Source organism: Ischnura elegans, chromosome 11 (assembly GCF_921293095.1).
Source record: "Ischnura elegans chromosome 11, ioIscEleg1.1, whole genome shotgun sequence".
NCBI lineage: Eukaryota > Metazoa > Arthropoda > Insecta > Odonata > Coenagrionidae > Ischnura > Ischnura elegans.
In genome coordinates, this window is record NC_060256.1 from 9,632,013 (window position 1) to 9,658,161 (window position 26,149).

Genomic DNA, 26,149 nt, shown 5'->3' on the forward strand with positions numbered 1-26,149 from the left:
TTGACTTACGAAGGATATGAACGACAGCGTAGAGTTTCCTCCAAAATTTAAAATCTAAAATTGCAATCGACGTAATAGGAAAGACATTGAAGTTTTTGTAATAATATAATTTCGTTGTTTAATTGTACACCATGCATTTTCTATTTCAATGCCAGTTAATTAATGCATGGGAGGCGCTGAATATATGTGAATTGACTGCTAGAATCGGGGCAGGTACCGTCCGATTCAAAACGGTACCTGCCCCGATAATCACTGTTGCTTCGTTCACATTGTACGTAATATAAAACTTAATCTGCTAGCAGTTGCGGTGGCCTAGTGGAGTAAACGTGCGATTGAGATAGTGGTGATGTTGAGATCGTATTTCCGACGTGGAAAAGCATTGCCGATACTTTTTTTCAGGTCATTCACTCGTTTTTATTTCTTTATACAGTTCAATTTATTTTAAATTCGCAGCAATAGCATCGCATACTTTTTAAAAACTGTGGTGAGCCACACAGTAGTTAAGAATAAGGCAAGTGTGGTCTTGTCCTTTTTAATTTATGGCTTTATTTAAAAGGAAAGGGATTCGGGAAAGAGGGGTCAGCCGACGGTACAGGACGGGTGAAAACCCGGCGCGGCGTTAGCGTTATTGAACTGTTCAAAGACTGGAGCAAGTAGTTTTTGTTTCATTTCTAGAAACCTATTATTCTTTTTCGATTAACATCGATCTTAATCATCTCCTCGAATTCATTTACTTCGAACTCTCCTCTGTTTCCTCGGTTGTTCTGTCAGATTTGAAAACTTATTTGCACCTTTGTGGAGTGGTCGCATATTGTGATCATCGATATTGTTTAATATCCCTTTTTAATGCGTCGTTATATGATGTCATATATGAATTATGTAGCTTCATAATCATCACATGGTATTTCGTGAGGGTTTCACGTTGAATGCGTTCTCTCGTTCTCAATGAATGGAACGATACAACTAATCTCTCAGAACGGATTCATAAAGAAAATATTGATGTTACTTCCTGTTGCGAATGCAAAACATAGGCCTAGAGATCTTACAACTTACTGTAGTGGCACACCTTTATATCGTCATTGCGCAAAGGAGCAATTAAATTTAAGCACTGCTTTCCACGTTAGGAATTCGAACTCGCACTCACCACTATCTCAGTCGCACGTTTACTCCACTAGGCCACCGCAACTGCTAGCACAGGAAGTCTTACAATACGCACAATACGAGCCAACAGAGAAAACCGGGGCAAGTACACAGTAAATGCTCGTGAAATAATCATTAAATCCGACATAAATCGAAAAAGAATGATCAATTTGCAACATCTCCTTCTGAGTTCCTTTATCTTCCTTCGCAAATGTAATATTTCCGGTGAATAACCGAGGAAAACGAAAAGAGCAAGGGAACTAAAACTTCTCTGCAAGCAGAAGTGGCGCTCCAAACATTGTCCTAAAACTAAACATGTGACGTCACGATACAGGGTCTTTTTTTGTGTTGAGGGTGGCGCCCTTCCCCCTCCCCTCCGACGCTCTCTCTTATTGCCTCCCCCTAACCACCAGCGCCACCCAACGACGCGCAAACCGAACCACTCCCGACCGCCTTCGTGATGCACTCAAAATCAAGGCCAACAATTTTGACTCTCTAATGGGCTTTTTGTGCCAGGCAACCTCCCTCGATATCCTTAGTAATTCCCTACCATCCATTACCTCTCATTGCTGCAAGTTAGAAGCAGTGCGTCACTTCGGATTTTCCCCTTAGTCCCCGCTCTCTCGTAGTGCAGTTTTAGTCTCAAATCAGTTCAGATAGCGTTGAGAGCTGCAAGATCTACCGCTGAAGAGTACTGGTAAGTTCTATGCTCGTAAATATCTTATTATTATATGCTTTTTGTACGTATTAAATCATAATTTTTGAACAAGAAGGCAACATACTTTGGCAATAGGATTTGGTCAAAATTAATGAGTTTTTGTACCCATATTCTTGGTTTTTGCTTTTCATGTTATTTTAAACTATCATCAAAATCTGTCTCTAATAGCAAGGACTATTACCTCGTACAAGTTTATGTATAAATTCATGAATTTGGTTCACGCATTCGCATATGTTTCATTCCATTATAAATTTTCAGAAATGAGCATTAACTTGCACTAGTAACACTATCATGAATCCAGGCCTTTAAGAATGGCTTGAATCGTTATGCATTGCATTCATTTCCGCTGTCATAATTCCTCCTTGACGTATGATTAGAGGTACCTATAGTGTCATCAATACAAATGTTTTGTGTTAGAGATTAAGGCCTATTCCTTGTTTTATTTTAGATTCTACGAAAGTTGGAGTGAATAAGTCAATGAATAAATTGAATGAAGGTACAAGCTTAAAATGAAACTTTCAACGATCTCTGTGAAGGCTTTGCCTCAACCCATGGAGTATTCTCATCGGTCATACTGTAAGCAGTGTGCATGTCTCGTGGAAATAATGTGAAGCTATCTGTTGTGTTACTGAAGGGCAGGAACGAGTGATTATCTTAATATTCAGTGAAGTGAAAGTGTCAAACGTGCATCAAAAAATTCATTATCAGTTGTGTGTTGAATGTGAAGTGTTGGTGAATATGTGCATTTTGGGGAATCACCGATGGACAGCTGAGCCCTGCCGCCGATGGATGTGTCGTCGGATGAAAGGTAGGGAGCCTTCTCCTCTCGCATTATGTGTGAAGGCATTTTTTCAGAACTTTATGTTAAATAAAAAACTGGTTTTAGCACCCTCTTTTTCTGGCGAGAAGGAAAGTTCTTTGAAACAATGTGGGGTCTTTTTGAAAATGCGAAATTTTCTTTGAATGCTGAGACTAGCGTTTTTGTAATATAGCGGGATAAACTAAAAAAAGAATTATTTTCAGATTAATCCAATCGGTATTAAATACAATTATTGTCTTTTCATGATCGGGTGATTCGGCCATTAATTTTCACAGGCTCGACTTAGCTGAATTACGAATTAATTGAATGAATAATAAACTTCGCCATGTCATAATACTTAAATTTAACTGCTCTCATGCGTCAGTCCTAGTAGTTTAAACTCCATTAAGGTGTCTGTAAGAGCAAGTTAATTGCAGACAAAATTCTCAAGGAAGTACGTATCGAGTGAAAATAGGGTGTGATAGAGGAGAACATCCGAGTCACCACATGGGAACATTGGGTTGGAGACGTTTTTGGTCGGGGGAAATTCATAGCTCCTTTCCCTCTTCCCACTGCGCTCTTGACACATGAACTTGTAAACCTGCGTGAAGCAATGATCGCGGCGGCCATGCCCGCATTTGACCGCGTCTTTCTCCCATTTCACCACGTATGGTGATGGCTGGATAATGCTCTCAGCCTTAAGAGAATTTTTTCTCTTGTGAATGACATGAATTCAATGGAATTACCACAACCGCTCGACCGAATTCACCTTCTAAATTATGATTATATTTGTTGTATAGCTTTTTCTCATTGGATTGTTCAGGATATACCTTCACTAGATCCTTTGCATGCCGTATAATTCTTCGACGCAACGCAAGCCATTTATTCAGACACAAAATTTCGGCCGTATTTATTTCTTTCTTGTGTTTATCAAAGTTAAACCTCCTCCCCATATTTTTCTGCTTCACTTGGTCCATGGCAATTGAAATTTTTTAAACCGTTTGATAGCTGAAGTAAAACCAGAGAAAACTTTCCTAGTGTATTTCTTAAACTCATAAATTTTCGTCAGAATATCCAAGTTTTCGGCAAAAGTGTTGTCAGTTTCCCTCATGTTTAAAGGTTTAGAGGCAGGCGAAGGCTCTCTCTTCAATTTTAGTGGACTACGACCTATATTATTATTGAATGCGCTATATTGATAAGCAAACATCACAGGCTCGGTCTTAATTACTGGCGAAACATTCATCAAAATTCTCATGCAAAACGCGTTCATTAAAATCCACTTACTCGTTAAGTTAGCAGTTAGTAATTGAAAATCTCTGTATTAGGTGTGACCGCGGTATGAACTTGGAGAACGCTGAAGCTGAAATCTATAGAATTTTTTTCAGACTGCTTTTTCTTGCAGCATGCAACATTTTTTTGTGGAAATGGGGCTTTGTTGATCGCTTACGAACTCTCCTACGATTAGCCGCTATAACCTCAGAACATCTTATAGGCTCTTAGCGGCTTCTAATGTGAACAATTAGATGTAGCTGACAATGGTTATTTTTTGTGGAAAATTTAACCAAACTTTCTAACTATTTAAAAAAAGGCTTAAAGCTACTCAAGTTGCCAGTAATTCTACTATTAAATAATAACAAAGACTAATATATCAACGAAAATAAATTTTAGTGATGATAAACTGGTTAATAAAAATGATGACGATATGGCTTACCTGCAGTAAGATTCGATGATGAAGACCAAGAATTTTGACTGCCTTCACGGAAAGAAATCAATTCCATCAGTCACTCCTCAAATTTTCCTTACTAGCAGCTTTCGCTGGTAAATTATTTCTTCAGTTAATTGTAGAGGCTGCAGTGTTGCTTCCGATGAACCATTGAGCAATCCCTTATCTAGGATGATGACGGCATCAGGATATTCAACCAAGACATCGCTTGAGTTGAGCATGGCTATCTGGGAAACGAATCTGCGAATGACCAGAAAAATAAATACTACTATGTTATTACTACATTTCATTCAAGGGTTATTAATGTCATCGACATTCAGATGAGAGACTTATGGCATAATTATACTAGTGACACCATTTTGAGGGCAATAAAAGTGTGCAAGGTACTAACCTACGGCATTATGAATGAACAGATGCAACAAGGCGTAGAAAGCTTTAGCGAAATCTGTGGCATAGTGGAAGATCATTGTTGACTGAATTCAACAGCATAAATTCTTGGTAAGATTGGAGACAGTGATTGCTATTAAGAGTTCGGTTTTGGCGCGGTATAGGTTTCACTGTTAACAAGGCAACAAATAATTGTGGATGTCATTTGAAATTTCATCTGCGATTGGACGTTAAGAAGCAGTTATGAGAATATCGAATAACACATTCGCATCTGGAAAATCGATAGAATAATTCCGTTTCGTATAATCTCTGCCACCGAAATTATACGTATATCTGAAGGAAAATTGGTCAGTTATATCCCTAAGAGATGAATACGATCCTTGAATTGAATGGAAGATACTAATGTTCAATGTGGCTTTCGTTCAATTTTAATGTATTTATACTTAAATCGACCATACATCAATGACAATTGAGTGAATTGTGAAGGGGAGTTTTTTTTAAATCACTAATGGGAACACAAATGTACTTCTCGCTCTTGTGAATATCGCATAGTGGGATTAAGGCAATTTTACACGGTACACGGAATTGCGCAGTCTGACGTACGTGCGAAGATGCAAATCAAAATCCCGTCGTGTAAAGCGGTGAATTGCTAGAACACACGCGAGAATGCGTGGATGCGAGACGGCAAAATAGCCCCTGTTCTAATTTCGTACATGCATCCGCGCTTTTCCACGCCATTTTAGAAATAAATGAAGCTCTAATCTGCGCAGTTCCGTGCCCCGTGTAAAACGGCCTTTAGAAATGTTCTTAAAGTACATGAACTTAGTAAATATCAGTACACTGCTTATCTATGCCACTCACTTTCGTATTCAATTATTTTACATGAGCCATATTAGTGACATGCTACTTCGTGAGTATTATCGTTATATGACTAAAATTACAACATCTGTTCCCTTATACCATAAAAATACTTGTTCTCACTTACCTCTATCAATAATGCTCCATTTCTTCTTTGTCACCGCTCTCCATTCTCATTTCCTCGGAAAGAAATAGTGACTTCAACGAACGAAGAAACGGCTGAAATAGTTTGGAAAATTAATTTTATAAATTTAAAACTCGCAAAAACATGATTCTGCTGCATGGACGGTTGGTGACGAACTGGGCTGTGTTGCGCATTCTTCGTTGAGTGGGGGGGGGGAGGGGAAGTGCTGGATTAGAAGCGACAGTTGAATGAATATCGTTGAAAGTCTAATGTATCGTTTTTCGTAAAGCGATTACGTGTTCTGAAAACGTACCCATTGACCTCCGTAGAAGACTAGAACATTCTGGAAGCTTGATCACGTGTGTTGCGACCGTTGGCTTTTAAAGAAATTCCGCGCTATTTTTGTGCTAACTTGTGCACAAATCCTATTGGTTAATCGTTTTATTGGTTTTCCGCGCGGTATATTTTTTATTTAAAATATAGAATATCAACGTGTTTATTAATGTATTTTACTGGAATAATTTTAAATAGCCCAACATCTAAGATATTTCGCAGTTTATAGGTTTTTCGTTTCCTTAAAAAGAAATATTTACAAAACCATCGTGACGTCAATTGCTTACGTCACGCGCCTGACGGAGTACCAGGAGTCCCCCTCCCTCAGTTTTTGGACTTCACTTCGCGGCGAGCTCTCATGGGGTTAAGAGGTGAGTGCCTAAAGTATTCCTTGAGTGATAATTTCCTAGTATTATTTTCAATGTACTTCCAATTCTCTGAAGTGGAGGAATAATTCGTAAATGCTGTATTATTCAACTTTATTAAGTAATTGTGATCATAGTGGTTATTATTTTGAATGAACGATTTTTATAACGCCGACCATATTCACGTTCCAACACTTGATGCCATGTGAGGAATTGGACTTGAAGTTGAAATAAGTTTCAGAGTAATTTTTTTAAGGCACGCGAGTGATAGGGAAACGTCTTCTCCGATTAAAATCGTGCTTTCAATCCTGTGAATTTTGAATGGAAATAATTCCTTCGATGAAAAGTGTTGCGGCAATGGACGAAATGCCATGCTTGATTTGATGCCACAGCGGTTTTATGTGACAGATACTCAATTATTCAACTTTATTGAACCCCCTTTCGTTGAAGTTCGTGTGTATTTGCTTCCGAGTGCAATATCTGTAACTTGCACTATGTTATGGAGTGGCGATATTTGGAATGATTAAGTAACCTGTGAGTAGTTTTATCTTCACATTCATTGTGACTTCAAAGTGTCAATACAGGATTTAAGGTGTCAATATAGGACTTATCATCCTTACGGCAATCCGGTAGCTTAATTCAAGTACTCCGGTAGCTTAGTGACTTTTTTAACGAACGTCAATCTTATGAATTTTATCGCTGTAAATGTAAATGAGAGGTATTAACAGTAGACGTAGAACAGTGTATTCCATGCTGGCCACACTGCTTCGTTAAAGATTACGAGAGAACCTGAAATTTCAAAATGATGCTTCTATCCGTGATTGCTTCAGTTGCCAGATATCTCTTATTCGCATTTTTATGATTTTCAGTTGTTGGTACTTTATTAGTGAGTTATTCTACAGGTTATAAGGGGCATTTAGAAAAACCCTTGATATTCAAGCCTAGGAATTTGCTGTCAACTAATTTAGTTAAGGTGTTGAACTGCCACCCCGAAACCGCTCTGCAATTATTGGTCATCTACTATTGATGAGGAGTAAAAGGAAGAGAATACTGGCGATCATGATTCGATTTAAAGCACTTCGTTTGGAATTTATATTTTTCACATATTTCGCCTTTGAGGTCATTAGTAAGACAATTTGTGGTAATTATGCTCCTTGTTAACTGTAAACATGTAACGCGTGAATATTGCCAGCCATTAATGCGAATTTTCTTTTCAGGTTCATGAATAATATGGGGATAGCGGATGAATTCCGTGAAATGCGTGGGGTTAAATGGGGAATTTCGATGAGGTACCAAGGAAGTAGAAGACTGAAGAAACATGGTGAGTCAATATCATTCTCTTTATGAAAATTATTTGATAGATCTTTAAATATTCCCATGCATACGTCATCTGTTTCTCTTTTCGTCTCTTAGTTACCACGTCTAAACCAAATAGTTTAAAGGTTGCAAAAAATAACATCTGTGATAATTTTTTAATAATTTTTTAAGATATTTCATCATTTTTTTCTAATAGTGTTTTATGCCACGAATAGCCAGCTGTTAATTTGTATGGCCCTTTGTGACTATGATACCTATGAAGGCAGCTATGAGGGAGGAAAGAAAAATTTTACTAGGTTACTTAGCTCGCGTTAATTTTGAGTGATTACATTTTTATATTTAATGGTTTCACGTTGAGGCTAATGGAATCGCTCAAATACTCTTTCACATCCTTCATTTTATTTCTGAATTCGTATATTCTATATCCGAGGCCTTCCTATTCCGCTCTTGTCATCCATTTGTCCATCGAGGATTGCCTTCATCAGACCACCAAGATAAATGCTTCAAAATAAGTCCGCTTAGAATAATCTTTCTTCTCTTAAGTTTTCACTATGCTTCTATTTTTTCCCCGCTCTTCCGAGGAATTCCGCATTTCTCAATCGGACTATCCATGGTAGTGATTCTGTCGTTGTCCATGAATCACTACCATGGAGTAGCATACACAAATCGTAGGTTCTGATGAATTGTTTTCTTAATTTATGCTAAAATTTACTGCTCCTTTAAGTGAGCTGATCCTTTACTTGTCTTAGAAGTTCTTTTCGCCTGGGATATTCTACTGATTACGTATTTATTTCTTGCTTCTTTCATCGCTGGTTATTATGATTCCCAAATACTATAACTGGCCGACCTCTTCCACCAGTTTGTTTATCTAGTTTTATGCTAATCTTGAATTTTAAGTTATAGTGAATTATTTCCTTACTTTATGCTCAAATCTCCTGCTTCTTTAATTGAGCTTATCCTTTACTTGTCTGAAAATTTCTCTTCTCCCGGGCTATTATACTGATTATTTATTTCTTGCTTCATTCATTGCTGGTAAATTTAATAGTATAACTGGTCGACCAATTCCAATGTCTGTTTCTCTAGTTTTATGCTGATCTTGACTTTTTGTCGTTTGGTAGGTACACTGTAATATTTCTTGATGATTTTAAAATGGTATTCGTTATTTTCCTACCCATCTTTACGAGGATATTTTTAATTTTCCGTAAGCCTCTGTCAGTTTTCTCTCGAGGATATTCATACCATTAAGACTCTCATGCCGTTCCTAATGCTTGAGTCTTCCTATCCAAGTCCTAATTTTATCACCCCTACTTGGTCTCTTAAACGAATTACAGATGATTCATCTGTCATTGTTAAGCACCCCACATTCCCTCAGGATTCTAAGCATTGAATTCCAATACACGCTACTGTTACGTCAAATTATGACTCGATATCCATTTCGATTGGTTCGTACTACTTATAAGTCGGCCTGCTTTGCGCATATCTTCTAACGCTCATTATTAGAAGTGGTTCCTCGCAATCCTTGATGCAGATTCTGCTTTTCCATGTACATAAAGTATTTGTGCGCTCTCGAATTTATTCCTCGTCCACGTTTCTCTGGCTTTGCAACTAATCTCTTTTCTTGTCCTCATTTAGAATTCCTCAGTTTTCGTTTTCTCGCAGTGTCTTCGACGTAATCCAAGACTTTTTGCATGATCCATTTTGATGGTTATCGTTCTGCAAAGAACTTCTTCAACCACTTCCTTTAGCACACTATAAAAGTTTTTCAAACTCTCTTCCTCTGATTTCTCGGCCACCTTCGATGCTGTTTTGATATCCCCTACTTCCTTAAATTACACTTGATACCGAGTTTGTTTAAATTTGCTACATGCTAAATGATTTTACAGCTTTATGCTTGGTTTTCTTATATTATTTTAGGTGCCAATGCATCTCTATTAAGTTATAGCCACTAATGTCGGTCATATTCTACGGTAACTTTTGCCGTCCTTTTCCAAGTTGCTGAATCTTTTCTTTTTCTAGAATTTAATCAGCTAATAATCCTCTCATTTCTACTGGCATTTACCTTGTGTAACTCTTTTGGCTGTGATTATTTAATGTTGTGTTCGCAACTACTAGCTTTAGCTTTGTGTAATCTTCAATTTTGCTTACATAATTACCGTTTCCTGGCTTTTCTCTCGTAATGATTTTCGCTGATGATACAATTACTTTCACCTAGAGTGATAAAATTTAATTCACCTCTTACCTGATTGCTGGTTTATGAGATGTCTTGATTTACTTGCTCCTCTTCTGCACCCTCTGGCAATTTTGTGTAGGCTTACCAACCTTCGGAGATGCAGTAGTTTTTGGTTTTGGCTTATTTATTGACCATTGCCAACTTTTCATTGAACTGTAGGTAGCATTTAATCTTCTCTCTTACTTAGCACAATGCCCATTTAATCACCACCGATTTGCAATCTTGTGTGTATTGTTTTGCTGCTTCCATTCCACACGTCTCACACTTCAGGCCATTTTATTTCGCTGATTCCTAATGCGTCCAGGATCATTCTTCGAATTTCCACCTTCAGGTTTTCGGACCTTCTGAAACTTCTACATCTACATAATTCCCTGCTATCCACGTCTAGGGTGTTTGGCATTGGGTGATCAATCACCAGCATGCAATTGGACTCCCACACACACACACCACGGGGTCGAAAAAACGTCACTCATACTAAAAATTACCATATCCTGTTAGAAATAATTATAAAATTAAGATACATGCATTAAGTTTTTCTTAAGTTTGTAGACTACACTACATGTCATCTAATCTATTTATGAGTTCTATCGCTGACGTTATAATATCTTATTGATCGTGGAAAAAATGACATTCTTAATCTGTCTGTTCTACAATCTATCTCTCTTATTTTATTTATATGATCTGATCTTCCGTAGTATTTTGGCGTTCGAAAGATATGACTAACTTTGTTAGAAAAGCTCTCTGAATTTATCTGAAAGTTTTGGTCTATTTTTCAATCAACGATCTGACAGGTTCCCATCCGAGTTCATCTAAGAGGTCAGTTGCACTAAAAAGACTATCGTAAGGACCTTTTACATACCAAGCATCTCTCCTTTACATGCGTTCTAACTCTGTTATTTAGCCTTTTTCATTAGGGTCCCAATCACTGGCAGCGTATTCCAAATGTGGTCTAACGAGGGAAAAGTAGCTAATTTCTCTCACTTTGTCGTCGCTGTTCCCCAATATTCTTTTAACAAAACCCATTTTACGATTAGCTTGACCGGTTATTTCCCGAATTTGTTTATTCCACAACAGATCATTCTTGAGTATAACTCCTAGATGTTTTACTGATGCAACTGCTTTTAATGGGTTCCCTGAATGATATAGCTATGTTGTTATGTTGTAGGGAGTTATTCTTCCTCCATAAATTCATTACTACGCGTTTTTTTCAAATTTAATTCTGTCATGCATCGCACCACGCTTGGATAGCAGCAAGGCCGTTCGTTAGTTCATCCCTATCTCTAGTGGAACGGAGTCCCCTGTAAACTACAGCGTCGTCTGCAAAGAATCGTAGCTTACTGTGTACTACTTCAGCAATGTCGTTTATACAAAGAAGGAATAGGAGTGGGCCAATGACACTACCCCGAGGGACGCCAGAAGTGACTCGGACATCGTTGGAGGCTGCACCGTCTAACTTGGAAGAGTTCTCTCGTTTCATTTTCCTATCTTTAAGAAAATTAATCGCATTTGACCGATGTGCTCCCTCGCATAGTCCCCTCCCTGAAATTCCAATGGGGGACTATTTTTGGATAACTGAGGAATATTTTACTAAAGATGACACCATAATGTTTGTAATAAGTGTAGTGGGAAGGCCTTATGGGATAATTTTGGTGGCTTCCCGTAATCTTCTGCGTCGCAGTAATTTAGCCGTTAAAAAATTGAAATCATGACGCCTGCAGTGAAAAATGTGTCGCTCTAATGATAACCTCTGCTTGTGCCTTTACTTATTTGAAGAAGAGCCGCTGTCATCCCCCTCTCGTGATGGAAGGAATATTAGTTGTCGACCTCGCATCGTGAGTAATTTTTTACTTGAATACTCAATTGTATTAGCATAGAAATCACAAGCTGCAACAAATATCAATCGCTATCCTTATGAATCGTTTTCAACAATACTTTTTCCAATTTTCCACGAGTTTTTTCCTTTTCTGATCTATGTATTTGCGATAACGCTGTTATACCCGAAGATAACACAGTAATACGCTATAACTACGTGAAGGGAGAAGTTATCAACCTGAACATATACAAAGGCCTTTTTTGTATCTCTCATTGTTCTCTATCGTATCCTTTAACCAACCAAAACAAAGTTATTCCTTCAATTCAGCCACAGATCCCTTTATTTAACATGAATGGTAACATAGAGTTACTCCTAATTGAAAGTTAAAGGTAAACCTACTGATTGGTTTTTGCAGTTCAAAGACTATTGCGTTGGGCCGAAGATATTTCGTTGAGGGAGGACGTTTCGGAGCTCCATCGCTTATATCGACTGATTTACTTAGAAAACATCCTCAAATAGTTCACCCTCTTGGGATTTCAGCCTTAAAAAGTTCGCCCTGCATTGGAGGCTTATATCACCTCGTAAAAATTAAATGAATTCAATTCAAGAACATCTGCTCTGTAGTGAGCCAGGGAATAGACTGACTGACTCGGCTTCGCGGGAGAACTTGCACAACTACATGTAAATAGTGCTGTCAGTATGTAGAAGTGGGTTTTTTGTTACCTACGCATAACAGATTTAAAATGCAACATCTCCACCTAACCAGAAAACACTTCTAACCCAAAAAGAAGCAATTTTCATGTGGTGAAATTTTGAGCTAAACTAAACCTTTTTCGAAGTTTTTCAATTTTAAATGCTCTCAGAGATTTCGTTAAACTATCAGCTTTCATTTCTTCAGTTGCAGAACACCGAAGTTCAAGCAACTTATATTCTACAGCTTCTCTTACAAAGTGATAACGTACTATCTTTTTCAAAAGTATGGGGACACTCACGAGTCCTACTTAACTGGTGGGGCCAGGTCGGTGAAAACTTGTGAGGTTGGCACACAGAGCGACCTGCATCCCTCACTCGTATGCCACCAAGAGCCGACGAGGACGGAGTTGGACGCGACCTAGCAACCGAAGCTGGAGTCAAACTCCAGGAGCGCAAGCCCAATCAGAATTAAAATTAGCGGATGGAATGCTGAGGTATTTCACGTCCCCGTGGACGTTGGGAGTGTTTTCTTTTGCTCCGTAGCGAGGTTTTCTTATCTTTAGATTCATATTTGGACTCACCCTTTATCTCTTACCATTACGTGGCGCCGCCGTGGCCGAGAAGGTTTATGGTAGTTGCGGTGAAGTTCTGTAAGGGTTCGAATCCGAAATTATAATACTTTTTTTCAATTTTAAAAGAGACATTAGAGAAAAATTAAGGGCGAAAGTGCACACCCTTCTCTCACCCCTTTTCATATTCTGGCTTCTGCACCGTTGGGTCCACATTTCATCACAGATACCTACTTGGTTTTTATACAAACTAAGAACAATTCTAAGATCTTTGTAGAACACTCCGATTTCTTTCAGAATTTTAAGCATTGAATTCCATTCCACGTTATCAAATGCCTTCTCTAAATCAACAAATGATATGAATTTCGGTTTATCTACATACTCTTCTCTATGGGCAGCCTAAGAGCCGAAATTGCTTCCCTTGTGCCCTTGCTTTTCCTTAACCCGAATTGGTATTCATCCAGGAATTCTTCTGCTCTTCGTTCTGTTCTCTTGTTAATGATTCTTGTCAGAATCTTAGAAACCTGTGCCGTCAGGCTTATGGTCCTAAGGTCTTCGCACTCATTTGCTCTCTTGTTTATGGGTATGGGAATGATGATGTTCTTCTCGAAGTAACTAGGAAAATCTCTTGTTGAGTACATATTTTACATAGAGTACATAATTTTTTTAGCTAAATTTGCTTCCGTTGTATAATTCCTCCAAATATTTATTCCATCTCTCGGCTTTGTCTTTGTTTTCAGTTAGAATATATCCATTCTTTTCCCTTATGATATTACATCTTGGATTCGTCCCTTGAAATAGTTCCTCATTATTCTATAGGCCGCTTCCACTTATCCCTTGTACGAGGTTATTTTGCACGTCCTCGCATTTGTTTCTCATCCACGCTTTCCTCGCTTTGCATCAAATCTCGTTCTTTATTCTCTTGCAGCAATACCGTCCTTCCTCAGCATTCGTATTCTTATGCTTTCTCCGACCTTCAATCTTCCGTACTTCATCCGTGATCCATGACCTTTTCTTTCCACATTTTCTTCTCAATAGAACTTCTCTAGCGGCCTCCTGAAACCCACTTTTGATATTTGTCCAGCTTTCTCCACTGATTTTTCAGTCTGATCTAATACTATTTTGCTCTCCATTACTTTTTCAAAGGCCTGTTGATTTTTTTGGCTCCTTTAGTTTGCCAGGCGTTCTTCGCTGGTTTCTTCAATTTCTTGAATTTCAGATGGCATTTCATCATCACTAGATTATGATCACTGTCGATATCTGCCCCCGGGTAGCTTTTACAGTCCTTTATATGGTTCCTAAACATCTGCTTCACTAAAATATAGTCTAGATCAAATATTCTTTTGTCTCCTAGTATCTTCCATCCATATTTTCTTCGCATGTGATTCTTTAATGCGAATTGGCAACCACTAATTTGTGTTCTGTGCAGAATTCCAGGAGCCTTTCCCCTCTATCATTTCGATTTCCTAATTCATATACTCCGGTTATTCTTTCATCCTGATCTTCGCCGACGATAGCGTTCCAATAACCTAAAACAGTAATGTTTTCTTCACTCCTCATCCATTTGATTATTTCCCTGATATCATCGTAGACGTGTTCAACTTCTTCGTCCTCGTAGTCTGTTGTGCGCATGCAAACCTGTACCACTACGGTATTTACCGGCTTAGTCTCTAACTTTACCATAACTATCATTTTTTGTACTGTAGGAGGTTTTTAACACGCATTCCGGCGCTCTTTGTGAGCATTATTCCAACCCTAGCATTACCGTTTAGGGATTATGTGTGTATAATCCTATGGCTTCCACTCCAAATGTCTCCATCCTCAGGCAACTTCATTTCGCTGATTCCTAGCACGTTGATATTCAATGTTTACATTTCTACTAGTGATGGGTCGGTTCGATTCCTCGATTCTCGACCAAGAACCGGAATCGAAAATGAGTACTTGCCAAGTTGAAAAATCGATTCCGATTCCAGTAATACTTGAAAGTACAAATTTATATACGACCGCGTTTCCAACAGTCATTTGAATTTCCGTAATCGTAATAACAAAACACATATCTTCTAGGGGTGTGCGAGTACTCGAAAATTCGAGTCGAGTAGTTGATACTCGACTCGAAGCGTTTCGAGTAGCATTACGAATGCCGAGTCGAGTAGTTACGGTTACAGAGCTTTCGAGGCTAGTAAGTCCAGCAATATGCCGACAGGAAACGCTATCATGAACTAATGTAATAATACAGTTTTTAAAGGCGATAAGTCATTCTAATGCCTTGGCCTGGTAGTTTCAGTTTGCCGAATACACTATAGTTGTCGATGTGGGCGCCAAATACCTTTACTCCAGCCGCGGCGGCCGATCGATCGTCTTCCGACCCGACGCACACTGGCCCGAAATCGAAAAAAGCTGGAATAAGAGTCCAAAATGACCTTTTTGAGGATAGAGTCTTGAAAATTAGCGTAAATGCTCATAAATCATTACCAGATATAGATTTATATGCCATTTTACATAAATACGACCCTTTAGTGAGATACAGTGGCCCAAACATGACCAATTTTTCAATGCCACGCGAGATATCGTTTGTCCTCAAAAAATCTTTGAATTTATCCAAGTGGTTTTGCGTTGGTATGAGTTTTATGGAATAAAAAACGCAATATTCCTTTGATCTGGTGCTTTGCCTATACCTTCAATGACTTTTGAAGATTTTGACTCTCACCTTTCTGGTTTTACAACGCAAAATGGCCGACCCGTTTTTCTCGTGAAATTTGACATAAAGTAGACATTATCTTTCGTTTACGAAAAATATGACTCGGAAAATTTGAACCACAATATTAAGTGGAGATCTAAAGAGTACTAAGTAGAAATCTTGGAAAAAAATTTGCGACAAAGGAAATAAGAGCGATTTATTCAATCGCGCGTCAAGGCTGAACTACACGCCGCGGAACTCTGAGGCTCGGTAACTAAGGCCGATTTTTCAAGATTTTTTAAAACTTTAGTCTTGAAAATCGTCATTTAAAGCATGGATAATCGTCTTCATTGACTTAAAACACAAAACTGAGGATGTTAAAAGGATTATGTATGGATTGACTTGACAATTTAGCGCATTACTCGAGTGAAAATACTAAGGATTGGATATTTTTCGAAACCATCCCGCGCATAAGAAATATGGCTCGGGTATTAAAGTAAAGTGAAGAGATTAAGGCGGCATGCTTAAGAGAGAGAAAAATGAACTGTTTCCGTGAAAGGCAGCAACCGATACCCTTTTTCCCTTTCCATCTTCGCCGAGGTGAGTCGCGTGGAAAGGGGAGTTTTCACTTCACAAGGCTCTTTTAGCTTTTTTTGTTACTGCGTCCGTCCGATGTGATATTCATTTGTAGCGTTTAGTTTATTTCTTGAACTTAAAAAAACAAGAGTTTTTAAGGTTGATTAAATGACGTGAGAAGTATAGAATTTGTTTTGGCTCTACAAAACTAAAGCTTAGTTCTATAGTTCGTTCGCTTCGTCCACTTGAATTCCATGGAGATTCAAGATCCATGAAAATCGTTGATATAATTTTTAATAAAAATTCCAATTTTTCCGAAATCTCGATACTCGCGAGTAATTTTCAACTCGACTCGAGATCAAAAAGTACTACTTGCACATCCCTATTATATTCCAAATGAGCAAATGCAGACTAGGGATCCTGTGACTGGTATATGGTCAAGATACAGTGATGCATTTGGAAAAGTTCCCAAAGTCACCACGGCAAACACTGTTGAAGCTGAAGTGGAAGCTTAGTTATCAGACATGAATGCACCACCAAATTCCTTCCCTGGGATATACTGGAAGATTTGTATCTCCTATCCAAGTATTAGAGAAAAGGTTTCTTGCCATACCACCATCCACTGTGGTCAGTGAAAAACTTTTTAGTTCGGCAGGAAAAATATGTGATGTAAAACGAAACAGGCTTTATACCGACAGAGTGAAGATGCTTTGCTTTCTGAGCAAAAATTTAAAGTCTGTAAAAGGAGACTAAATCTGTGAGACATTATTGATAATGATAAGATATTTTCAATATAAGTTAGATATTTAAGGAGATACTTTTATTTTAAATTTAAACATCAGTGCTAATATTATAAAGTAATACCTATGAGGTAACACCACTTTTCAGGTATGTTCTGTTTTGAAATTTAATTACATAGTGATGATATGAAAGATGCTTTTGTCTACTGATTCTTTCACAGAGTAATATTTTTTAAGTGGTAGTCTTGTTGACTATTTTTCTTGGAGTCTATGGTGTCAGAATCGATGGAATCGGTATCGGTAGAATCGGAATCGAATTGTCAGAATCGTAATCGGGATCGGAATCGATAAAATTTTGGAATCGACCCATCACTAATTTCTACCTTAAGATTTTATAGCTTACCGCAAGTCCTAAGTGATTTTTCGTTCGATGTACCTATCCTCATAACTTTATCACAATTGACCGATGTACCCTCTCGAGTAGTCCCCGCCCGGTGATACGAATGGGGCACTAGTTTACATCCGGAATTTCTCACCTGAGATAATTCCATCATGTCAGATGATTTAAAGTTGGAGTAGCTTCCACGCCTCGGGATAATAATGTGGTGATTTCCCCTTGCCTTCAACATCGCAGTACTGCAGCCGTTAAAGTAAGTGTTATCACGCCTGAAGTGAAATGAGTATCGCTTTACTGACCTCCGTGATCTCCACCATCACTCATATGAAGAAGAGCTGCTGCCCTCTCTCCCGGGTGATGCGAGGCATAATTGTTGGCGGCCTTCCATCACCAAATCACAGCATCATCACAGGTATAATGTATCATTTAGATGGCCTATCTTACCCAGGGATAGACTCACAACTACCTCGGAATGCCACGGCTGCTTAGTTGACAAGTAAACTCGCTTATATCGCAGCCAACCTCGCTTATATCTAGAGGTTGATCCACCATCCGCAACCCGGTGGACGCACTCGGTGGCTTAAAGGTCAGCCGCGAGAGGTTTCAATTAATTGCCGAAAAAAACTCGTCACTTGGCATCGTATTAAGGTGCATTCCACTATCAATTGTGCATCATCTTACTCGTTCACTTACGGAACTTAAATTTAGCCTAAACGTCAGTAATAAATCTCTTTAGTTTGCAAGGTTAGCTCCTGATTCGGAATCCAGAAAGCTGGAATCACAAGATTGATTTTTTCCATCCCTTAGAATGATAGGTAAAGCGATAGGTTTTCAGGAACCAAAAGAGTCATTGCTCGACCCATCGTTTCCTTAACCTTTTAAAGACCGAACTAACTTACTGACTGAGTTTTTAAAATTCTTTTGCATACCCTATTTATTTTACGACTAATTAAGAGATATTATGAAAGAAAACCCGAACAAATATTTTGAAATGCGTTTCAAGGATATTCCCTAATGGGAACACGCCACAAAATTTGCTATTGCTTGAAAAATAAGCATATTGACTTGACCAAAAAACTAAGTTTGACAATATAATATAAATTGATCTTTTGAATAAATGACCATTTGTTATTGGAGAGAGAGTGCAGAGAGAAGTATCGAAAAAAAAACAGAATACTCACTATGGAGGTGGTAATAAAAGTGGTGGAGTTTTAAAAAGGTATAATTAACGACACGTCATGCGATTAACTTTAAAAAAATACACCATACTTTATTTATATAATAAAAGCTATAAAAGTAACCACTGATATGAAATATAATTTTCATGAATTTTTTGAAATGTGTTCTCAAATGGGAATACTGGACTGTGAACGGTTAATTAAACAGTCATTCACACCGTCCCATTTTCCAATTGCTGTTAGCAATGGTCGTGCGTTATGATTGGTTGAAAATTGAGCCGAAGATTCCTTTAGTTTTGTTGAATCTCATTCTCAAATAGTCTGTTCGCCTTCCTTGAAAAAGTAGTGAGCAAAGGTTCGCCGTTGTGTTGCTTCCTCACTCAAAACCGGTGCAACACTCGAAGTATCGTAGAAACAGTTTTTTGGCAAAGCAAAACAGCGCATACGACTTAGATTATTACAACTATACTGTGTGGAAAGAAATGTTTCATTAGTTAAATAACAAGCTTAGAAATGAATAATTACCATCTATTAACATTATTATATTTTGAATCAACTAATTTTTTAGCTACATATGGTTTAATTGTTAACGAATCATGCTAACTCAACATTACTGGTCAACAATCCTAGCATTGGGTTTTTGCAGCTCTCCGCTTAATTAATCCTGTCGGCTAATCATTTCGCACCTACTTCTTTCTTCTATTTCACACACTTGTTTTCTCTCTTCTCTATCGTCTCTTACGGATATCTTACACGATGTAATTCCTTTCCGTCTTTTGCATCCAATTGTTCCTCGAAGATTGTCTTCATCAGGCCGTCATCTCTTAAGATGTGACGTATAAGGTTGTTCCGTCCTCTTAACTAGATTTTCATTCTCTTCTCTCGTGCTCTGCTTTGGCTTATTCCGCATTTCCTACTCGGTCGATCCATTTCATCCTCATTATTCATCCGAATCACCACATTTCGAAAATTACATTTGATTTCTCAGCTGTTATCATTGTCCATGCCCCTCTTCCACAGGGAATCAGTGTGTTGATATTTTCCCAATAGAACTTCAATACGATATCTTTTAATTTAAATTCCAAGGATAATAAGTTGGGAAACTTTAAAAGAGATATTTTCATGATATAAAGCAGTCGATTTACTATCAAGTGTCTTTGCAATTAATAAAGGATTAATTTTCAACGTAGATGGAAACTTATTTTTCTGCTTTCATACATATATACGTCTTGTATACTGTATATATATATATATGTCTTGTATACGTATACTGTATATGTGTGGTAGGAGGACATTTGCTGCGTTATATACATTTGGTAGATGGTGGGTAGAAGGTTTTTATACGTATACAGTATACGTGTATCTTCTACTGTATACGCATGTTATACACTACGTATACGTATATTTAATGTATACAGTAGCATGTGTGCTGTCTGGGGTAGTTGTTGAGATTTTCGAGTATTGACTGTCGGTAACTTAATGACTCTCGGCGATCGAAGAGATCTGAAACAATGCCTTCCTACTTTCCTGTGTTGCATGTTTATTCCGATTCTCTTAATTAAGCACGGAGCATGAAATTTCACATCATCCAGCTGATGAAGTTTTCTCACTTGGGCCTGCATTCATTACAGAATTGAAACAGGCTCTATTTTTTCATTTATTCTTGTTCATCACGGCTTTGCACCCTGAATTTTTCTTTACACGTTCGCTTTTGCATTAGGCCGTGCAATTTCTTGTCTCGACGGGAACTGGATTTGGAGCCCATTTGACTTATTTATTTCAAATGCGAAGGTCTACATTCGTCTCTGGTCATGAGTGACCAAATACCCCCTCCCACTCCCAAAATGCAAACCCTAAACGAAGTTATCCCAGTGTTTCCCGTTTCGCTCGGAATAACGTGGACACGCACGGCCTTCGAAGTATAACGGGAATGAATATTTTTTGAGGGGAAAGACATCTGTGAGTCGTGGTCTTCCATAAAACTATGCCTACGTTTATTATCCCTATACGGTTGAGATTTTGATAGTCATAGATAATTTTGTTATTATTGTACGTCACAATTATGCATTTACGTGTTTGTTTGTCGCGGCTGTTTAAGAGAATTAATATTTCATCTAGGTCCCGCAAAAGGAGAAAAACTTGAGTATTCTGTATTGAAAGTGTGGAACCAGCGTTGGCTTCGTTTGTGAAGTAATCCTAATTTATGGCTATTGCAGAATCTTCACACTTTATATTGGGAATTGGGGTTATAGTATTTCTCTCCAAGTCCATAGGTATCTCATTTGTCGAATACATTTCATAAATGATTTTGTACAGCTTGTTCAGCGTCTTTCCTCCTGTACTTTTTTTTGGGGTTGGCTTGGGTTATCAACTATTTTTATTGTCAAATATTTACAAGGTAAATTCATTTTTCAACCTTGTTATTGATTTCGCCCGTTTTTTAACGTGAGAAGGAAGTTCGGTATATCTCAATATGCAGCTGATGTATCCCTTTTATAGAGCTGATGTCATGCTATCTCATCCGTATGTATTTAATTTATACATGCAACAATGGGCTATAAAGCCTAAGGTGTTGATTCTACAATTTACGTAGTGTTACTTAATCAATGAAATGATGTACCTGTACTTGTAAGACGTGATGGATGTCCCAGCGAATTTCCACGATCAATATTAACCTTGCAGTGGATCTTTAAATTCTCCTATTAGTTAATTGTGATTTTTGATCATTTTATTCCCTCGGCCGGAAATCGAGGGATCCGGGTTCGAATCCCGGTCAAGGCGAATGATTTTTCTCTGTGGATTTTTCGCACAATTGTGCATTGCGGGTGACTCCCGTAAAGTTATCACCGTGGCTAGTCCCGGTATACTTAAATTCATTTTATTCCCATTAGATCAGATTTTATTGAAATTATGTGATTTTTAATTCTAATTTTGGATGCGTAATTTAAACAATGCTGCATTAGGGTGGTCCTTATTTTTTTAAAATTCGAATTTATTTTGGGACGCCCCCAAGTTTTGTTCCATTTGAAGAGTGAATAAGTCAAGAAAATTATTTTTGCATCGGATATCGGGAAAACGTGCCGTATCGCACTTATTCGCATCGCAAGTATTGAAATTTTGGTATTTCTAGGTGTTTTTCGGGCATAACTAAATGTGATGTCACTCTCGAATTTGTCTATCACTTTTTTGTGTTCCACGACTCGTTAGACATTTGTAATGTATCACCTCAAATATCTTCCATTTCTGCCCTTTGGTTCCCGAGATATCGCACCGAGAGTGAGCGCGCCACCCCAGTCAGACGATTTGGGTGGCACGCGGGTTGCATACTCTCAATGTTTGTTGATCATTCTCACTCATCGTAAAAGCATAAACTTCTTTAGAAAAACTTTAAAATTTGCCAATATAAACTTGAGAGCTATATTTATCACATTTTATTTCCAAAACGGGCTTAGTATCAGTAGTTTATTCTCCATATCTAAATATTTTATCTCATCATCACTGGTCTGCAATCCTAGGATTGGTTTGACGCAGCTCTCCACTCAGTTCTCCTATAAGCTAATCTTTTCACACCTACGTATTTCTTCTCTATCACATCCATCTTTACCTGCTCCACATATTTTGTTCGAGGTCTTCCTTTTCCGTTCTTGCCTTCCCCTTGTCCCTCGACGATTGTCTTCATCAGGCCATCATGTCTCAAGATGTGGCCTATAAGGTTGTTCCGTCTTCTTGTTAAGGTTTTCATGAGGCTTCTCTTCTCTCCTACCCTTCTTGGGACTCCCTAGTTACTAACTCGGTCGATCCATTTGATTTTCATCATTCTTCTGTAGCACCACATTTCGAAGGCCTCTATCCTTGCTTTCTCCGCTGCGGCCATTGTCCATGCCTCACTTCCGTATAGGAGCATACTCCTAATGTAGGTTCTTATAAATTGTTTCTTTACTTCCATATTTAAGTTTCCTGCTATAAGCAGGTCCTTCTTTTTGTGGAATGCTCTCTTCACCTGGGCTATTCTGCTGATAATTTCTTTCTTGCTTCTCCCGTCGCCAATTATCTTGCTTCCCAAATAACTGAATTAATCCACCTCTATCAGTTTTTGCTTCCCTATTTTAATGTTAGTCTTGACTTCTTCTCTTCTGCTGCATACTAAGATCTTGGTTTTCTTCGTGCATATTTTCAGTTGATATTTAACCATTACCCTACCCATATTAATCAGAATATTTTATCAATATTTAATTATAATATTTCCTTCTGTTTCTGCTATAACGACCGTGTCATCGGCAAATCTTAGCATGCTAATTTATTCTCCTTGGATATTCACTACCGAGGCCTTTTCTTTGATTTCATTAATGGCTTTCTCAATGCAAACGTTGAAAATTAAGGGTGACAGTGCACAGCCTTGTCTCACTCCTCTCCTAATTCTTGTTTCTTCACAGCTGGGCCCTGATTGTATGACCGCTACTTGTTTTTGTATAAACTGTGGATTATTCTTCTGTCATTGTAAAGAACCCCAATTTCCATTATATTCCAAGGATTGTGCTCCAATCCACGTCGTCAAATGCCTTCTCTAAGTCCACGAACGCATGGAACGTTGGCTTTTTCTTTTCCATTCTCTTATCAATGAGCAGTCTAAAGGGCCAATATTGCTTCCCTTGTGCCTTGGTTTTTTCTGAATCCAAATTGGTCCTCATCCAAATGCTATTCTGCTCCTCTTTCTATTCATCTATAGATGATCCCTGTCAGTATCTTCGAGGCATGTGACGTCAGGCTTATGGTACTAAATTCTTCACAGTTCTCTGCTCTTTTTTGCTTAGAAATTGGGATGATAATGTTGCTCTCAAAGTCCTTTGGTATCTCACTTGTCAAATACATATCACTAATGATTTTGTATAGCTGGTTCAATGTCTTCTCTCCAGCATTTTTAATTAGCTCTACGGGAATATCATCAATGCCAGAGGCTTTCTTTATCCTGAGGTCTCTTACAGCCGTATCAAATTCTGACCTTAAAATTGGGGCTCCCATGTCATCGGTATCCACTTCCCTCTTGTTTTCGATAGCTTTCATTCCTAGGCTGCTTCCTTTGTACAAGTCTTCCAAATATTCCTTCCATCTCTTCCCTTTGTCTTCGTTTTCAATCATTAGTTCTCCGTTTTTGTCCCTAATGGTATTACATCTTTCCTTAAAGTGGTATCTCACTTTCCTATAGGCGGCCTCTACTTTTCATGTTTAGGACTGTTTTGTACGTCTTCACAAATATTTTTCATCCGCTTTTCTCTAGCCTTCCGCGCTTTACGACATATTTCATTCCTTACTCTCTTGTGACAATTCTGTCCTTCCTCTGTTTTCCCAACCTTGTATTTTTTCTTTCTTCAGTGAGATCTAATACTTCCCGCGTAATCCATGGTTTCTTCATAACGACTCTTCTTTTACCAAGAACTTCCTCAGCTTCTGCCTGCAGACCACTTCTAATGGTTGTCAACTCTCTTCCACCTCCTCCTTCCTTCCACCTATGACCTGTAATTAGCTCATGTGTATAGATTAGTTTCTCAAACTTTACAACCCACCAAAGAAAAAGAAACCTCATCCATTAATTAATTATTGGCATTATTTCAAATAATGTATAAATTACTCAATTTATTTTACATATAGTTGTCTATATATATATGTATATCTTTTATTAAATACCTTAAATTTTGCTTTTTACTTATTAATAATCTTCTGAGCAATAGACTAGCAAGATTTTCATCCAATGCGGTCATGTTCTCTTGGGTAATGTCGGACTTACAAACTAACTTGAATTCTATTTTCTTTTCTTTACAGAATGAAAGGATACGGAAAAAGTGTCTTCGAAGCAACGAAAAGTGAAATCACCAAATGAAGACATTCAAATCGTCGGCCGAAAAGAAATTTAAGGAAGAAATAGATCTTCCAAGATAGGGGAGGGGGGAGTGATAGGCTCTTCATCGCTAGGAGTTTATGGCTGATGAGTGATGTTATTGTGCAATGCCCTGGGTTTAAACGAATCCTTCCTTTACACATACATTCACATTAACACAAAAATAACACATGGTATGAATCAAGGTACAAAGGTCCGCGATACACCAGTGGTGACGACAATCAAATGAACAAAATGCAAAGAGTCAAAATTGACTCGAGAATAAAAAATAAACACATGGGTAAATGGTTGCAACTAATGAGAGGTTATAATAACTGGTACCAGATCACGTGAATAAAAAAAATCACAAAGGTGATTGGCCAAGAATAAGGTAAAGAAAATGATGAAAAAAGCGCTTAAGGTATGGTCCCCAAATGAATACTAAAATGAAAGGCCTTATAAACCTTTAGTATGGTTTATTTAGAATATGAGCTCAAACGTAGGTAGGGGTGCGTGTGTGTGTGAGTGCGTGAGTGTGGCAATTGTTTGTGTTTTTCCGCTTTTTTGATTGTGTTTTGGGAGTGTCATGTATATTTTTGAATGTGCATACTAATCCTACCTCTCCACAGATTCAAGTCATCGCTGGATTTGAAGAAAAGAAGTCGGAAGACAACGGCCGAAGAGGACCAAGACAAGAAGATAATGCGAGTGTTAGCTTTGATTTGGGCTGTTTGGGCCGATTAATTTGCGTAACGTAAGGCTAGGCGATTATATGCGTGCGTTAATTTTAGCTTTTTGAACCAAGGTTAAGTATGCACGCTAATCCATTGCAGTGTACAGGATGGGACTTTCACTTGGTTTAAGTGCAAAGATACCCCCTGGATGTTGTCGTGGAGTGTATGCGAGGCTTTGGGGATTTTGAGTGCAAGGGTTTTTTATTTGTGTATGTGCTACTAATCCTACCTCTCCCCAGGTTTTGATGAACAGAAGACATCAGTAGAAGAGGACCAAGACAAGAAGATAATGCGTGTTTTAGCTTTGATATGGGCTTTTAGGGCCGAATAATTTGCGTAACGTTAGGCTAGGCGATTATATGCGTGCGTTAATTTTAGCATTTTGAACCAAGGTTAAGTATGCACGCTAATCCATTGCAGCGTACAGGGATGGGACTTTCACTTGGTTTAAGTGCAAAGATACCCCCTGTATGTTGTCGTGGAGTGTATGCGAGGCTTTGGGGATTTTTAGTGCAAGGGTTTTTTTATTTTTGTATGTGCTACTAATCCTACCTCTCCCCAGGTTTGAAGAGCAGAAGACATCAGTAGAAGAGGACCAAGACAAGAAGACAGCATAATCATCCTTGGATTTGAAGAAAAGAAGACGGAAGACAACGGTGGAATAGGACCAAGACAAGAAGATAATGCGAGTGTTAGATTTGATTTGGGCTGTTTGGGCCGATTAATTTGCGTAACTTAAGGCTAGGCGATTATATGCGTGCGTTAATTTTAGCTTTTTGAACCAAGGTTAAGTGTACACGCTAATCCATTGCAGCGTACAGGAATGGGACTTTCACTTGGTTTAAGTGCAAAGATTCCCCCTGTATGTTGTCGTGGAGTGTATGCGAGGCTTTGGGGATTTTCAGT

General features: G+C 38.2%; 1 long non-coding RNA gene across 1 annotated transcript; it reads left to right on the forward strand.

The window, feature by feature from the left end:
* The first annotated feature begins 1,666 nt into the window (after positions 1-1,666).
* On the forward strand, positions 1,667-25,002 carry LOC124168220. Its single transcript, XR_006866873.1, has 4 exons — positions 1,667-1,837; positions 2,307-2,666; positions 7,665-7,768; positions 24,455-25,002. It is a non-coding gene; the product is annotated as an uncharacterized LOC124168220 (long non-coding RNA).
* Positions 25,003-26,149: the final 1,147 nt, after the last annotated feature.